This window comes from Malus domestica, chromosome 09 (genome assembly GCF_042453785.1).
Source record: "Malus domestica chromosome 09, GDT2T_hap1".
NCBI classification, from domain to species: Eukaryota; Viridiplantae; Streptophyta; class Magnoliopsida; order Rosales; family Rosaceae; genus Malus; species Malus domestica.
The window spans coordinates 29,831,711-29,850,244 of NC_091669.1; the positions used below are offsets into that span (position 1 = coordinate 29,831,711).

General features: G+C 38.5%; 1 pseudogene across 1 annotated transcript; it reads right to left on the reverse strand.

Annotated features, from left to right (window-relative positions):
- Positions 1-835: 835 nt before the first annotated feature.
- Positions 836-16,828, reverse strand: LOC103426767 (beta-glucosidase 12-like; annotated as a pseudogene). The gene is made up of 13 exons (XR_011571487.1): positions 16,621-16,828; positions 16,233-16,302; positions 15,464-15,522; positions 8,265-8,340; positions 8,097-8,176; positions 7,862-7,947; positions 7,486-7,741; positions 7,218-7,333; positions 1,772-1,989; positions 1,655-1,686; positions 1,464-1,566; positions 1,280-1,354; positions 836-1,152 (listed from the first exon to the last, which is right to left on the reverse strand). The product of XR_011571487.1 is annotated as a beta-glucosidase 12-like (transcript).
- Positions 16,829-18,534: the final 1,706 nt, after the last annotated feature.

The window sequence follows — 18,534 nt, forward strand, 5'->3', positions numbered from 1 at the left end:
GTATGTCTCAATAAATTGAACCAGAGCGAAAACATTTAACTAGAGCTATATATTTGCCACACCATCGAAGTTAACGGTGACACATTATTACCTCAAGATCTAAGAAAATGCAGATAACTCCTCCAACTTGAATGTTCTCATATCCTGCAGAGCATATGCATAATTTTAAAAAGTCCAACCCCTCTTCTTCTTCGACCCAACTTGCCAGTGAAAACCAAATGACCCTCGAACGGATTTGGAAGAGTGCAGGGAAGAGGGAATAGAAACACAGTGACAACAACATAAACGAGACCCCCGAAAAAGAAAAATCGGGAGAGAAACGCAGACGGAGTAGATGATTGATATTGGAGCTAATTAGTGAAGCAAACGGGAGGAGACTAGCTGGTGGAAACTTAACTAATCATAGCTAATCTTCCCTCAATACTTCCATATATCCATCAATGTCATCCTTAATCTTCTCTGATTTCTTCACTGAACTTGTATGCAAGATGCTAGAACTGTCCAATAATTTAAACAACTCTATAAAATAAAATATAAAGAAGAGAAGATATAAGGTTAACTCTGTGTATACGTATACTCCATATACATATGTGTGTGTGTGTGTGTGTATTTATATATGTATGTATGTATGCATGTACTTCTACAACCTTCATATGCAGCACCTTCATATATGCTAAAGTTCACATCACAAATGATTGACAGGATCACATGAGGAAGATCTTCACGGGTCAAGGATTAACTGGATCCAATCATCCAAGTTCTAAGTAAATTGTAGACGAAAACGTACTAGACAAACCACAATTATGGGAAATCCACATAACTAAATGTCTTAAAATAGTATTAATCTAATTTATTGCTCAAGTTCATTATTTTTGTTTCATACATAAATAACTTCATAATAATGAAGGAAATACTAATATGGAAGTACAGAAATGATCATCTTTGAATATCTATGTAATGGACGATAACAATGATCGGATTCTTCAGTACTTGAGGAAACTCTTGAACCAGTGTGCTGAGAGTTTGGGGTACCTCTTTTGGTTGTCGTTGTAATCCACATAATTGATACCAAACCGAACAGTATATCCCGAATTCCATTCAAAATTATCTAACAATGACCATGCAAAGTATCCCTTCACATTGACACCATCCCTACACAAAATGGAAGCAAGAGTTAAAATGCATCGAAGATGTCAAATTGTCATTATAATAATTTTTTTATTTTAATCCGAATTAATGTATAATTAACCTTAATATTAGTTAGCTATTAAGAACTTACTTGATTGCTCTTTGAAGGTAATATATGTGGTGATAGTAGTAATAAACTCGCTGGGATCATTGAACTCATCAACACCTACAATATGTACGTAGTTTCAAAATATAGGTTTTGTAGAACATTGTATTTCACCATATACATTCGAAACATTGGTTATGCAATCGATTAGGCTTAAAAAAGTTGTTACCATTCTCAGTAATGTAAATGAGTGGATCATGATACTTTTCCTTCGTGTAGAGTAAAATGTCTCGAATTCCTTTTGGATAAACATATAGCCAGTCTGAAGCAGCCTGCAACTCATTTGATGATAATTAAGCTCAGTACGATAAAACTTGATGCTTTAATCACAAATAGTTCAAGCTAACAATCTGACGTTACCTTCGGACCTATGGGGACTCCATTCTTCTCAGCTGCCAGAATATACAGGGTTAATTATTAGAGTGTAATTATTCCAATTAACTTAAATTGCTAGAAAGTTTTTTAATTTGTACTCACGTGATTCATTAGAGCGAGCATCTGTTAAATAGCTTGCATTTACAGAATTGTTTGGAGGTGCATAACTTGCATAGTAAGCAGTATAGTAATTTAATCCAAGAAAGTCAAATGACCCCTTTAGCAACTTGGATTGTTCTTTCGTAAACTTTGGTAATCGGTCTCCAACAAGAGATCGCATGCTGTGTGGATAGTCGCCACTCGTCAGTGGTTCCATAAACCTGCAGAAATATGGAAATTGCAAGCATGAACTTGTTGTCCAATGAATATTACATTCGAAAATTGATGAATTTATGATGTAATTTTCATAAGGAAGAACCAGCTACAAGGACAGCATATATATGAAAAGAAAAACAAGCAGGAGGGTGGAGCGGAAAGGAAGAGAATAATGGCAGCAATCGCAGCATCATTATGACCTTCCTGACAGCTAAACAAAGCATCATTGTGCCTTCCACTCTCTCTAACTTAAACTATTAATTAGCTTTACAAAGCTGGAGGAATAACAACCAGCTAACATAGCACTAGGATGAGCTGTTATCTATCAAAGAACTTAAACAAATGGATGCATTATCATTGAACCCTACGGACCCTTTGAACCCTACAGACCCTTCTTGCATTATTCTTCCAATATTCTTCCAACATTGAACCCTACTTCCAATACTCCCCCTCAAGCTGGATCCAGAAGATTGATGGATCCAAGCTTGCCAAGAAGAAGTTGAAACTGATGAGAGGCCAATGATTTTGTGAATAGGTCCGCAAGTTGATCCGAGCTCCTTACAAAATGCGTTTGGATAACCTGAGATTGAACTTGTGTACGAACATAGTGACAATCGACTTCAATGTGCTTGGTTCTCTCGTGAAAAACTGGGTTGGAAGCAATGTGCATTGCAGCCTGATTGTCACAGAAAAGGGACATGGATTGATGATTGAAAACACCTAAGTCACACAGTAAACCTTTGAGCCAGATTAGTTCACACGCGGTAGATGCCATTGCCCGATATTCTGCCTCAGCACTGGATCTTGCAACAACAGTTTGTTTTTTGCTTTTCCATGAGACAAGGTTGCCTCCCACAAACGTGCAAAATCCCGTTGTAGACTTACGATCAATGGAATTGCCAGCCCAATCTGCATCACAATAACCTGTAATCTGAGTGTTTGCATTTTTCTTCATGATTATACCACGTCCCACAGAACCTTTTAGATACCGAAGTATCCTTTTGACTAGGTTAAAGTGCTCCATCGTGGGAGAGTGCATAAATTGGCTAACAATACTGACAGCATAGGTAATGTCGGGCCTTGTGATGGTTAGGTATATCAACTTACCAACCAACCGCTGATAATAACTTATGTTTGGAAGAGATTGACCCTCTAAGCTGACCTTAAGTTTAATGTCGAGAGGTGTAGGAACCGGTTTAGCATCACTCATATTTGATTCCTTAAGGAGATCCAGAACATATTTGCGCTGGTTAAGGAAGAAGCCCTTGTGAGAGGTAGCCATTTCGATGCCAAGGAAGTATCTCAGAACACCAAGATCTTTTATTGCAAAGCGCTGCTGAAGGAAGTGCTTGAGTTCTTTGATTTCTTCAGGGTTATCTCCGGTGATGATCAAGTCATCAACATACACAAGAACAACTAATGTACCAGCGGTGCCTGAACGTACAAATAAAGAGGAGTCCGCATTGCTTCTTCCAAAACCAACACTGATAAGAACAGAACTGAGCTTAGCATACCAGGCTCTCGGTGATTGTTTAAGACCATAAATTGATTTGTGTAGTTTACACACAACATCCTGTTTATGACTTTGAGAGTGACCCGGTGGTAATCTCATGTAGACGTCTTCTTCAAGCTCACCATGTAAGAAGGCGTTTTTTACATCCATTTGATACATAGGCCATCCTTTGTTGACAGCCACAGACAAGAGTACACGCACTGTGTTCATCTTAGCAACGGGAGCAAAGGTTTCCTTGTAATCCACATCAAATGTTTGAGTGAAGCCACGGGCCACTAATCGTGCCTTGTGTCTTTCAATAGACCCATCCGAGTTGAATTTAATCTTGTATATCCATCTGCAGCCTACTATCTTCTTTCCTTTGGGCAGTGGCACAATGCTCCAGGTTTTATGTTGATCGAGTGCATGCAGTTCATCCTGCATTGCTTGCTGCCACACTTGGGATTGGTTGGCTTCTTGAAATGATTGAGGCTCTTCATGCGCAGATATATTACTCAAATAGGCAGTGTAATTAGGAGACAACCTTTGGTAAGAACAGTAGTTGGATAAGGGGTGCTTGAGCTTGTACGTAACAAAGTCTTGCAGTCTTGCTGGTGGGTGTCTCTCACGAGTTGGATTTCGTCGAGGTATGGTAGGAGGAGACTCTTCTGAAGGTTCTTCAGGATCAATACCACGTAGAGTTTCATCTTCTACAGGCATGTTGCTGTCGTCATATGAATTCGGTTGATTTGGAGCCACAAGATCCATTGTGTGAGGTTGATCACCCGCATTGTTGAATATCTCAGTCCTTGGCAGTGGAAAACTGTCCAAGATAATCTCCCCCTGACTTGTACTATCCAGAGACTTACTGTAATAAGAGTTAGTTTCATGAAATTGAACATCCCTTGAAACAATTAATCTCTTAAGTTGTGGATTATAACACTTATACCCTTTTTGTGTGGACGAGTAGCCAAGGAAAATGCATTTAGTTGCCCTAGGATCAAGTTTGTCTCGATGTAATGACTGAACATGAACAAAACAGATGCATCCAAAGACTTTAAGGTGAGATAAGTCCACCTTTCTGTTCTTGATTATCTCCATTGGGGATTTGAACCCCAAAACCCTACTAGGTAACCTGTTGATCAGGTAAGCTGCTGTCATGACGCTTTGAGACCAAAAACGTTTTGGTACATTCATTTGTAACATCAATGCCCTAGTTTTTTCAAGGAGATCTCGGTTTTTTCTCTCGGCAACACCATTTTGTTGGGGTGTGCCAACACAGCTAGTTTGATGTATGATGCCATTGTTGCTCAAATATTGAGTCATGACTTGGGACATGTATTCTGTGCCATTATCAGACCTTAGGGTTTTGATTTGAGAAGAAAAATGATTTTTGACAAGATTGTGAAAGTCCTTAAACACTTCCATCACCTCACTTTTTGATTTTAACAAATATAACCAGGTGGCTCTTGAATAATCATCAACAAAAGTTATGAAATATTTATAACCATCAAAAGATTCACTTGTTGGTCCCCATATATCAGAGTGTACAAGCTCAAAAAAGTGAGAAACTCTAGACATCGAAGACCCTAGAGGTAGTCTTGTTGCCTTTGACAAATGGCAAGTTTCACAGTGGGTTGATTCTTTGCCTAAGTCAGGAAATAAGGTGGATAAGATAGGTTGAGATGGATGAGCTAGACGTTGGTGCCACAAAGAGAAAGCTTGAATGGAGGTATGGATGGACTTTGACTTGGCATGAAATCCACAGGAAGAGCTTTTTGATATGTAATAGAGACCATCAAGGTAAAACCCCTCACCAATCGTCCTCTTGGTTATACAATCCTGAAAAATGACAGTTTTTGGTGAAAAAATGGCCAAACAATTTAAGGAATTTGTGATTCTTCCCACTGAGAGAAGTTGAAATGGAAATGATGGGACATATAGGGCCATAGACTCTATTTGATCAGATATCAGGTGGATTTTTCCCTTTCCTACAATCCTAGCACCTTCACCATTAGCAACAGATACATGTGAATGATTATGTAGTTTCTCAAATCTATGTAACTTTGACAATTGATTAGTCATATGGTCTGTGGCACCAGAATCTACAACCCAAAAATCATGTAACTCATTTATTTTAAGAGCAGTTTGGAAAGCAGTTACGATACCTTTCAAGTCTGTCTGAGGTACATAATCGGCATCAGCTAAAAAACCTGCAAATTTGCCCATCAATGCAGTAGTACTTCCATCTTTATGATCAACCGATCCATCCTCTTTTCCTTTCTTTTGTTGAAGATACGCTGCGAACTCATTTAAAAGGGTGGCAGGATTTGCAGTGAACTGTTGATAGGTATCAACATTGTTGATAGATGAAGATGTTGCAGTGTTGGCACGAGGGTGTGCTCGACTTGTCTTTGGTGCGGATTTATCCTTCATGAAGTCAGGTTTGAGTTCTGGATGTAGGATCCAGCACTTGTCTCTCACATGCCCGATGTTGTCACAATGTAGGCACTTTAAATGAGGATTTTTCCCTTTATATCTTTTTTCATTTGTCAGGTAAGCCCTAGCTTCTGTCACGTTGGTTTTTATACCATTGTTCATGACTTTTCTCCTTACTTCCTCACGTTGGATAGTTGCACAGATACTAGTGAAGGATGGTAGCTCCGAGTTCATGAGAATGTGACTTCTCAAATCCTCATATTCTGAGCTCAAGCTAGACAATAATTGAAAAATTTTATCTTCTTCAGTTCTTTTAAGGAGCACAGAGAGATCAGTTGTGTGAGGTCTGTACACATCTAACTCATTCCACATGCTTCTCAAAGAACCAAGATGTTGGACAAAGCTTTTACCTTCTTGCTGTATGTTGGAGATATCCTTCTTGAGTTGAAAGATGCGAGCTGCATTGTTTTGATTGCCATACATCTCCTTCACGGTGGTCCAAAGGATGAGAGATGACTCGGAATAGCTGAAGATTTCAGCAATATTCCTTTCCATAGAATTTAACAACCATGACATGACCAGTTGATCTTTACATAGCCACCCTCCATATTCTGGAGAAGAAGCATTTGGTGCAGGTTGGCTGCCATTGATGAAACCAAGTTTGGATCTTCCACCGAGAGCAAGACTAACAGCCCTTGCCCATGGCAAATAATTAAACTCATTCAATAATACTGAACTGAGTCGTTGGTTTGGATTGATATCCATTTCAGAAGCGCTTACAGATGGAGAAGCAATGATACTTCCATCTGCCATTGTTTTTGAAAAAAAAATAAACACAGCAGTTTCAATATACAGAACTGGCTCAGGATGATGCCCGCTCTGATACCATGATGAATTTATGATGTAATTTTCATAAGGAAGAACCAGCTACAAGGACAGCATATATATGAAAAGAAAAACAAGCAGGAGGGTGGAGCGGAAAGGAAGAGAATAATGGCAGCAATCGCAGCATCATTATGACCTTCCTGACAGCTAAACAAAGCATCATTGTGCCTTCCACTCTCTCTAACTTAAACTATTAATTAGCTTTACAAAGCTGGAGGAATAACAACCAGCTAACATAGCACTAGGATGAGCTGTTATCTATCAAAGAACTTAAACAAATGGATGCATTATCATTGAACCCTACGGACCCTTTGAACCCTACAGACCCTTCTTGCATTATTCTTCCAATATTCTTCCAACATTGAACCCTACTTCCAATAAAAATGAACATTTAATTGAGTTAATCGATATACTTACCATCCAAACATAAAATCCAATGACCTTAATGCAGCGTTTTTATGGTTCTTTGCCTCAGAAACCGGAACAAACCAATGTGACACCAATGTTATTGATATCATGCCTTTTTGAGATGCCTGTACATGTTCATGCAGATTTGATTGAGCGACAAAAAGGTACAATATTTGTCCATCTCACTAAATTACTTGATCTTCTATTATCACGTAGTATTAGTGAATCATATCAAAATTTTCAACTACAACCGAATATTCTGACAAAAAAATAATACCTGATATTTATCCTTGTATACTTTTACAGCAGCTGCATGAGCAAGGAGTTGGTGGTGTGCCACCAAGTATGGTTCAGTAGCCGAATTTCCGTCGGTGCAATTTAGCTGCTGCGAAGCAGAACATCGTCCTGGTGCGAAAGATCCATCAGCATAACCCCATTTACTATAGGTCCATGGCTCATTCAACGTGATCCAATGTTTTACTTGGTCACCAAATTCATCGTAGCAAAGTTCTGCATAGTCTTGAAAATGTTTGCTGCGATTTGGAAAATTGAAATTAATGGTATGCTGATTTTGAAGTCCATACGACTCATATTAGTTTTTCATTTAATTAAATACAGAGATCATTTGTGGAGGTTAAAAGTCGTTCACTCACACAATATTAGGGCTTAAGAAACCGCCATATTCGTTTTCTAAAGCTTGAGGAAGATCCCAATGGAAAAGTGTCACAAATGGCTTTATACCCAAGTGTGACATGTAAAAGCAGAAAATAAGTGCAAAATTGTTTATGAATATGTTCTGTAATAACTTCCTATATTCAATAAATGAAATATTGTTTTTTTTTAAATAAAAAAAAGTTCGGAAAATAAATGAGATTATGCAAATGTATCACCATCGCGTAGAAGTTCATTGATGAGATTGTTGTAGTATTTGATTCCTTCCTTGTTAATGCCCCCACTGAGCTTTCCATCTATGATAAGAGCAAATAAACGTTACATTATATATGTATGTATTTTTGGTTAATTATATTGTACAGTGGATGTGAAATACAAACTTACTTGGTAACAATCTGGACCATGAGATAGAGAATCTATAAGCATCCAACCCCATATTCTTCATAATTCCCACATCTTCCTGTATATAACACAAATCATTTTATTACCTATGTCTTGTGTTTGTTAAGGCCCCATAATTTTGTCTAACCTATGATGTTATTGAAATATAAAGTCTTACTCTCCTAAGGTCTTTATTTTGAGGACATGTGAGGACTAAATGCATATTAGCCACAATATTATATTAGTTTAGAGTCAAAGCTTAAAATATTTCACAACTTAATAAATAAAAATAAGAAGTGTGTTGTAAACATTCCTAGTTTAAGTATGATTGTGTAAATCCTAGATAAGATTTGATTCTAGTTATCCTTTCCTATTACAACTTGTATTACTTGGAGAAGAAGGAATATCTTCTCTCCCTTTACTACTATAAATAAAGGCACAATGTAGGAGGGATAACAACACACACATTCCCCTACAATTCTACAAACACACATCTCTCTCCTCTCTCTCTCTGCCGCCGGCCCTAGTCCCTCTGTCAGATAAAATAGACCACAACACGTTATCAGCACGCTCCTACCGCTGCGCTTAGGAATCTGACGTTGGAGATTTTTTTTCTGCATCAAACCAGTTCATCCATATCATCACGCAATCAGGTTCTTTCCAAACAACGGTTTTTAACTCGATATTTTGCAAGCCCTGATAGCATGAACATTCACCATGATGCATGACCCAACTTTACGTTTAACGTATTTTAGATTCTACATAAATTGTGTATGCTTCATCATCAAAATTGCTACAATTATGTGAATTTGATATTTGTCATGAATTGAATCCTACATATGTACATGCATTGAAACTATTATTTGCATATGCATCAAAGTAAATATGTGATTCATTGAATTATATATGCATCTAATAAAAAAAAAAAAAAAAAAGTTTCTGGGCTCGCTTGGAGCGGCCCGCATAAAAAAAAAAAAAAAAAAAAATTAAGGGTTGCACACAACAGCCCATTCCCCTCTTCTCACCCCGTGGGTCTGTAATCCCACCCGAGGGTTCTTGGCTTATACTTTTAGGCCCCGAGATTTTATTATTTAATATTTTTTTTAAATATGGGTTTTTATATTTTCACCCACACTTTAATTTGGCCCCGAAGACCAAAAATAAATTAATTCACTTATCATTATACAATATTTCTGCATATATTCTTTGCATATTTGTTTGCATATATATTTGTGTTTGCCTGCAGGAATATATGAACCTGAAGTTCATAATTACTTTGAAACCCGAAGTTTCTTATACACATGCCTTGTTAGAAAACCCGAAGTTTTCACTTAAACATATCACCCATGAAAACCCGAAGTTTTTCATGCAAAATTAAACCAATACATGTCTATTAGAACCTGTATGTTCTACTCCTATGTGAATGGATTGATTTTTCTCCATTACACTAACCACATCTTGTCCATCTATTTTGTGATAGGAACATGTCGAACTTGAACAAACTCGACTTCACCGCTTTAGAGGTTTCTGGAAGGAACTACCTCAAGTGGGTTCAAGATGTGAAGCTCCACCTCACTGCAAAGAACTTGCGTCCTGCTATTGAAGAAGCAACAGATAAACCTGTTGGCGAGGCTGAAAAAGCCACTGCTATGATCTTCATCCGAAGACATATCCATGACGCCCTACAAACTGAGTACCTTGCTGAGGAGGATCCACGTGCATTATGGGTCGCTTTGGCTGATCGTTTCGATCACCAAAAGGACATATTCTTGCCTGAAGCAAGACACGACTGGCAGCACTTGCGCTTCCAAGACTTTAAGTCTGTGAATGAATATAATTCTGAAGTTTGTCGAATCCGATCACTTCTCAAGTTTTGCAATGAAACTTTGACTGAAGAGGATCTCCTTGAGAAGACCTACTCGACCTTCTCTGCTTCTAATATTGTCCTGCAGCAACAATATAGAGCTCAGAAGTTCACTAAGTTCTCGGATTTGATCTCTGTTTTACTTCTTGCTGAAAAGCAGAACCAGCTGTTGATGAAGAATCATCAAGCTCGACCTACTGGGGCTACTGCTGTGCCTGAAGCACATTATAGCACTAATCAGCACCCAAAACGCCAAAAGAGGCGTGGTAAGGGCGGCCAGAAGCCATCCCACCAAGGTCAACAGAGCCAAGGCCCATCCAAGGGAGGAAACAAAGCCCAGAAGCGCCCAAACCTCGCTCCCAAGGCCCCGAACTTCAAGAATAAGGGCAAAGCACCTGCCACAATGAATGACGATATGTGCTATCGTTGTGGTTCCAAGGACCATTGGTCCCGTATTTGCCGTGCTCCCAAGAAGGTTGTGGATGCATATCATTCTCGTCGTACGAAGTTTGAATCAAACTTCCTGCAAGTGGACGAACCGGAGACTACAAAGATGGAGGTTTCTGATTTTCAGGAGGATACCACTCCTATGGAAGATTAGAATCTTAGACATAGACTTATTTTTCAGTTAAAATAAGACAATTGGGGCCGAATTCCACCTTGTGGCCGAACCCCACCTTGTTTTTTGGTTGATTTTGAACAATTTTCCTTTATGTTTTGGATTATTAGTTGGCGATTTATTTTGGATATTAAGTTTTTAATCCTTGAATAAATGAAATTATTTTGAATTGATACTTGTTTTTATAAACTTTTATGCATGTGACCGATTCAAATTAATTTTTCATTCTAGGTATGACTAGTGGGAAAGTTAGTTGTCTGGCAGATAGTGCAACCACGCATACTGTTTTGCGTGAACGCATCTATTTCACTAACTTCGTACCTAAGAATGCACCTCTGACAACCCTCTCAGGCCCATCCAACCTGATCGAAGGATACGGTAAGGCACGTATAATGTTGTCCAATGGTACAATCTTGACCATTGCTGAGGCACTCTATTCTCCACGTTCCGGAAGAACGTTACTAAGTTTCAAGGACATTAGAGATAACAATTACCACGCTGAAACCCACGTAGAAAACGGAGTTGAATTTCTGTGCGTAACTTCCTACGAATATGGCCAGAAGCGTATTCTAGAGAAGATGGAGCGTAACCCGAGTGGTCTGTATACTACGACCATACGCCCCATAGAATGCCACTATGTGGCCGGCCCTACCACAGGGACCGCGCACGAAATTACACTTTGGCATGATCGTTTGGGACATCCTGGACGAATAGCGATGCGCCGTATCCTCAAAACTTCACACGAGCATCCACTAACCCGAAGCTTAGGTTCGATCCATGAAATTGCATGTCAAACATGTTCTATGGGAAAGCTTATTACTAAGCCTTCTTATGACAAGATTCGTTCGAATCCTCCCATTTTTCTACAACGGATTCAGGGGGACATTTGTGGACCGATTCAACCTCCCTGCGGACCATTTAGATATTTTATGGTTTTGGTTGACGCTTCTACACGTTGGTCACACGTGTGCTTGTTGTCCACAAGGAACGCTGCATTCTCCAAACTGTTGGCTCAGGTTATCAAGCTCAGGGCTCACCACCCTGATTATCCGATCAAATCTATTCGATTGGATAATGCTGGAGAATTCACATCTAAAACTTTTGATGACTATTGCATGTCGGTTGGGGTTGAAGTTGAACATCCTGTACCCCATGTTCACACCCAGAACGGCCTGGCAGAGGCTTTCATTAAGCGTTTACAAATGATTGCTCGATCGTTGGTCATACGTACCAAGCTCCCGATCGCTGCTTGGGGCCATGCAATATTGCACGCAGCAAAGTTGGTCCGCCTGAGGCCTGTTGCGACATAACCATTTAGTGCCCTTCAGTTGGTCACCGGATGCGAACCCGACATATCGCATCTGCGCGTTTTTGGTTGTGCGGTCTATGTGCCGATCTCGCCGCCCTTACGTACAAAAATGGGGCCTCAGTGAAGGATGGGAATCTATGTCGGATTTGATTCTCCTTCGATTATTCGTTACTTAGAACCTTTGACAGGCGATCTGTTTACCGCTCGTTTCGCGGATTGTCACTTCTATGAGACAGTCTTCCCGTCGTTAGGGGGAGATAAGAACGTCAACGTTCCTAATGAACGACGCGAATTATCGTGGACGACTCCCACTTTGTCTCATTTAGATCCCCGCACCGTTCAGTCTGAAGCTGAAGTGCAGCGCATATTAGATCTCCAGAGCATAGCTCAGAGCATGCCAGATGCGTTCACCGATCTAGCGCGCGTGACAAGATCACATATTCCAGCTGCGAATACGCCTGCAAAGATGGATGTACCAAATGTACGACGGACTACCCTCCTGGAAGCCCGGGACGCCAATTCTGGTGATCCACGTACATTAGCGGCTAGCCAATCATCTGCCCCTACACAAAAGCGTGGCAGACCCCTTGGTTCAAAGGATTCACACCCCCGGAAGAGGAAAACCACGGCACAAGGTCCTGAAGAGCCTACCGTGAATCCGACTATCGCTTACTCATTTTACCCAACTCATGAGGAAATTCTAGATTATGGAAGCGTCCTTGAAGAGACGAATCCTCCTCCCGAGAATCGTGAGATTTCGGTCTATTATGCTAGCTTAGATGATGTGTGGCGTAGAAATGAGATGATTGTCGACGATGCATTAGCATTTGCAGTAGCTACTGAGATCATGTTGAGCGATGACATTGAACCGCGTTCCGTTGATGAATGTCGACGTAGAGCTGATTGGTCAAACTGGAAACAAGCAATCCAAGTCGAACTTGATTCACTTGCGAAACGTAAGGTGTTTGGACCTGTAGTTCATACTCCTCCACATGTGAAGCCCGTTGGCTACAAGTGGGTTTTCGTTCGGAAGCGTAATGAGAAGAACGAAATTGTGCGTTACAAAGCTCGTCTTGTAGCACAAGGTTTCTCACAACGCCCCGGGATTGACTATGATGAAACTTACTCACCCGTTATGGATGTGATTACTTTTCGATACCTTATCAGTTTGGTAGTTTCCGAAAAACTGGATATGCAGCTGATGGACGTAGTAACCGCGTATCTCTATGGGGATCTTGATACGGAAATTTATATGAAAGTTCCCGAAGGACTTACATTGACTGGTTCAAATATTTCCAAACCCCGGAACACGCTCTCAATTCGGCTGAGGCGTTCACTATACGGTTTGAAACAATCCGGAAGAATGTGGTATAACCGTTTAAGTGAGTATTTGACTAGTCAGGGATATGTGAATAACGAACTATGCCCTTGTGTGTTCATTAAGAAGTCACATTCCGGATTTGCGATTGTTGCAGTATATGTCGATGACATGAATCTCATCGGAACTCCTGAAGAGCTCGCGAGAACTGCTTCGCACCTGAAGTCGGAATTTGAGATGAAAGATCTAGGTAAGACTCGATACTGTCTCGGTCTCGAGATAGAGCATTGTTCGGATGGAATCCTAGTACATCAATCGAACTACACCCAGAAGGTGTTGCGCCGTTTTAATGAGGATAAAGCGAAGCCTTCGAGTACTCCTATGGTCATTCGTACGCTAGATGCAAAGCGAGATCCCTTCCGTCCGAAGGAGGATGACGAAGAGATTTTGGAGCCTGAAGTTCCTTATCTAAATGCGATAGGCGCTTTATTGTACTTAGCTCAATGCACTAGACCCGACATCTCCTTCGCTGTTAATCTTTTGGCAAGATACAGCAATGCACCAACACGCAGACATTGGACTGGCGTGAAAGACATCTTCCGTTACCTTAAGGGTACTACGGATTTGGGCTTATTCTATCCCTACGAATCCTCGAGTGATGCCGCACCCTATGCTCATCGGGTTGATTCTCGCCTTGTTGGTTATGCCGACGCTGGATACTTATCTGATCCGCACAAGGCGCGTTCTCAAACGGGTTATGTCTTTACCGTTGGAGGCACCGCAATATCTTGGAGGTCAACTAAACAGACCTTAGTTGCCACTTCGTCTAACCATGCTGAAATTCTCGCCTTACATGAAGCAACTCGGGAATGCTTTTGGTTGAGAGTAGTAGTGGGCCATATTCGAAGCTCATGTGATCTTCATCCCGCCGTTAATGCCCCGACGACGATTTTTGAAGACAACGCAGCTTGCATCGAACAGCTCAAGAAGGGTTACATCAAAGGAGACAACACCAAGCATATTGCACTGAAGTTCTTCTTTACACATCAACAACAAGAGCATCAGAAGATTGAAGTCACGCAAATCCGATCACAAGACAATCTGGCCGACCTCTTCACCAAATCACTACCGAAGGCGACGTTTCAGAAGCTTGTTCATGGAATTGGTATGCGTAAACTTTCTGAGTTGTAACTTTGCTATTTCTCTTTGGAATTATGTCAAACTCAGGGGGAGTATCTTCTAGATACTTGCTTGATCTTAATGTACTCTTTTTCCCTACGATTAGGAGCATTTTTCCCACTGGGTTTTTGCTACCTAACTAGGTTTTAACGAGGCACCCACCTTGGGCTGGTCATATCCCTGATGACGTCCTGTAGACGTTTCTTTTGACTTTGCATTTCTCACGCATTTTTCCTTAGACTATGGATTTTGTCCCTACTTGGGTTTTTGCCATAGCCTTAGGGTTTTTTAGTGAGACTTACTACTTATGCAAGTTCCTACCTTATTGAGAATAAGCGTTGTTCCTTGGAATCAGTGCTGACGAGTCGACTTCCTCAACTTCTGCATGATGCTGAATCTACCTTGAGTATTTACCCACTCAAGGGGGAGTGTTGTAAACATTCCTAGTTTAAGTATGATTGTGTAAATCCTAGATAAGATTTGATTCTAGTTATCCTTTCCTATTACAACTTGTATTACTTGGAGAAGAAGGAATATCTTCTCTCCCTTTACTACTATAAATAAAGGCACAATGTAGGAGGGATAACAACACACACATTCCCCTACAATTCTACAAACACACATCTCTCTCCTCTCTCTCTCTGCCGCCGGCCCTAGTCCCTCTGTCAGATAAAATAGACCACAACAAAATGTGTTTTCTAATGGTTCATAAATTTTAAGTTGGTTTTGGTTTATTAGTTTGTCAAATATTTTAAGCCTTTAGATCTAAACAAATAAAATCTTGTGATTAATATGCATTTGGTTCTCACGGGTCCTCAGAATAAGAGCATGACAGTTGAAAGATAATATATTAATTAATTGGACCCTTGCAACTACAAATTGTCTAGGAGAATAAAGTTAGTGTGATTTTTACCTTATAACGGTGATATTCATCGTTAGCAACATCTCCATTGCTACCATCTTTGATCTTTTCTGCATATTATCATAGAAGATTTTGAGTTTTAATTTAGAGCATAATGATGACCACATAAATCCTTATATACAAGTATATGTACACCGTCTCCCACCTTCACACTAATTAGTATTGACCAAAATTACTGCAGAACACCGAATCCGAAAACTTTGAATATTCTGAATTTGAAAATAAAATTTGACTGAAATTTTTTGGATTGAAAACTGGAAACCTTATTCTCAATATGATTCGATTGGTTCGAAAATCATCCATACGAATCTATTCTCCCTCCTTTATATCTCTAAATCACACTACATGCAAATTGTACTCACGTGGTTTAGGAAATGTAAATATTCAGTTCATACTTTTCAATTAAAAACTCACCGAAGGAACCAGTAAGGTTAACTAGCAAAAGTTAACTTTTAATTGTTTGACGCCACGGTAAATTGGCTCTTTTTGTTACTTACATAGACGTCATACCGATGACACGTGGATTAATATATATACAAAACTGATACAGTTGCTAATTTAATAATCTATAATATAGTTGCATACTTGTACGTATATAGACCTTACATGTACTAGAATCTGCTATAAAATATTAGATACACATAAAAAAAGTTTAATTAAAAATAAAAAGAATGAATTCACTAATATATACTCCTTTGAAATGATTCTAAGTTCAATCTGCATATGTTAACTAGCTAATTATTTGACTAGACATACACACCTGGATATTTGTGGGCGTAGGTGTCCCATATGCTTGGTCCTCTACCATCTTGTCTTGCAGCACCTTCATACTAGAGAAAAAAAAAAACACAAACACACATACAAGAGTAGAAACCAATATTAATATTTAATTTCAACATTAATGCATGATGCTTGGTCTGACATTGAAAGAAAAGCCTAATCAACTCACCAAAACTCAAAAAGGGTAATTAATTACTAAGCCTTTGCAGAATGATTGGAGAGTTTTTTTCATCAGTGTAGTTATAATCAACGTGTCATAATATAAATAGAGGTATATTGAAAAATGTATTCTCTCTCCCCTTATACTATGACATATGGTGTGGTAGGTTTTCTTCCGAATATATTGAAAAATCTGTTGAAGGACTGACCTGATAAGAGGATGAAGCAGTGCCAAATATAAACCCTACTGGAAAACTGCTCCTGTTGAGGAAAGCAGTGTCGTAAACAGTGGGTGTAATCGCAGCTTTACTACTTGTCAATGCAAGGCCAACTAGTAGTAGCAGCACGCATGACAGAGAAGACCCTAATCGCAGCGACATAACTTGCTCTCGTAAGTTTTGGTGATTTAGATACGTTGGCTCCTCATGGCTTGGTGTTCATATATATAGAGCCGATAGGCGGAAGTACACTTGAAAGAACTAAATTGGCTACTAGTTTATTTACTAAGACTAGAGAAATTTTTAGTTGTGATAAGAACACATATCCAACTATTTGTTTAGTGACACGTTATATATCATCCTATATACCGATCACACTGAAAACTCTCTCCTAAGACTAGTCTTTGATTGGATAAGATAAGACACCTTCGCAATATATTAGCCGCAAAGTGAAGAAGACATCTTTGTCATACATTCAACTGTCAATTAATCGCGTATTATAACTTAAAGCTCAAATATTGGGCAAACGAATGTATAATTAGGTGGGTTAATACATATGTACATGTAGAGAAATGCCTTTATATATGTTATACAACATAATATGTTTTTTTTTGTCAATCTGTAAATTTAGATAATTGATTAATAATTTTAATTAAAACAAAGAGAAATTACACAGAGTCAAATTATAAGACAATATTTTGGGGAGAGACAATTTTTTTAATTATTTAACAAACTTATCCATATAGCACGTGATGTCATAATTGTTTTTCAAATTACCTTTATATTTACAATTTTACTCCTCTTTGTTTGGAAGATAAGGGCTAGTTTGGATGTTCCTTTAAAATGTCTGAAAGTGCTTTTGATTAAATTGATTTTGAGTTTCAAAAGCACTTTAAGTGCTTTTTGGAAGAAACACTAGATATGGGCTTTTTGCAGGAAGCACTTAAAGTGTTTTTTTCAGGATTCACTTAGATTTTTACTAAGGATTGGTATAAAAAATATTTTCACCAAAAACGCTTTCAGTCATTTTAAAAGCACATTCAAATGAGGCATAAATCTCTGCATCTTAATTTCTCTCTCTCCTCCTTTTTTCTTCCGTACTTCTCTCTCCTCCTCCTCCTCCTTTGTCGTTCTCTCTCTCCTCGTACTCCTCTCTATCCCCCACTTCTTCTTTGTATTGTTCACTAGATTTATGAGTTTTTTTCCCTCTTTTATGATAACGATTTGGAAGTTTTTTTTTGTTTTTTTATGGAAAAATTGGTATTCGGCACTTAGTTACTAATGTTCATTGACTGAGACCTTATTACTTTTCAGATTTTAATCGAAGTCTCTAACATTAATGTATTAATAATATACATGTTAGTTACAAAAAAAATTTAAATGAAAAATATTAACTGATTTAGGGTTTTAATACTCACACCTTTTTTAAACTCCTAATTAATTTTCAGTTCAAAACATTTTCAAAATAAAATTAAAAAATTAGAATAAGTTTGTACCATTAATTTTTTTTTAAATTTCAACATTTTCATTTTTAAATGTATGCATTCATACAATTGTTTTATTTATTTTAAATGTACTATTTAAATATACCAATTTATTATATGTAAAATGTAACTTTTTTTAATAAAAAAAAAGGGTTCATATAAAATCCGTTCAGTTTTTAATCCATTTTTTAAACTTATATGGATACATTCTTTTTCGTTGATTTGAGAATGTATTAATATCAAGTTTAATCGAAGAAATGTACTAATGTTATTAAGCCTACTATATTTTTTTTTTTTGTGTGTGGTGCTACATATTTTGGTACAATAATATTTTGGTTAATTTTAATGAAGGTATACATATTTATATATGTATATCTAATATATTGAAGAGTATAATTGATCCTTTAATATTTTTAATCCC